The sequence below is a fragment of the Sinocyclocheilus anshuiensis genome, unplaced genomic scaffold (genome assembly GCF_001515605.1).
Source record: "Sinocyclocheilus anshuiensis isolate Anshui unplaced genomic scaffold, SAMN03320099.WGS_v1.1 scaffold1429, whole genome shotgun sequence".
Taxonomy (NCBI): Eukaryota; Metazoa; Chordata; class Actinopteri; order Cypriniformes; family Cyprinidae; genus Sinocyclocheilus; species Sinocyclocheilus anshuiensis.
The window spans coordinates 519,237-519,443 of record NW_015548305.1 but is presented as its reverse complement, the minus strand read 5'-3'; the positions used below and the strand labels follow the sequence as shown (position 1 = coordinate 519,443).

The 207-nt window shown below is 34.3% G+C and overlaps 1 protein-coding gene across 1 annotated transcript in view; it reads left to right on the top strand.

Moving 5' to 3' along the window:
* LOC107656169 (otogelin-like) overlaps positions 1-207 on the top strand; it is a 43,059-nt gene that overhangs the window by 37,000 nt on the left and 5,852 nt on the right.

The window sequence follows — 207 nt, the reverse complement described above, 5'->3', positions numbered from 1 at the left end:
ATTTTGGTGTATTGCATATTCAAATATTCATACAGCAAAATATACTGGAGGCCATCAAATTTTAGTGAAAATCATGAAAATCGCTGGCAGTGGCTGGCAAATTATTTTCAAAAATGCTGGCGGGGAAAGAGGTAAAGGGGTCATATGATGTTGCTAAAAAGAACATTATTTGGTGTATTTGGTGTAATGAAATGTGTTTATGTGGTT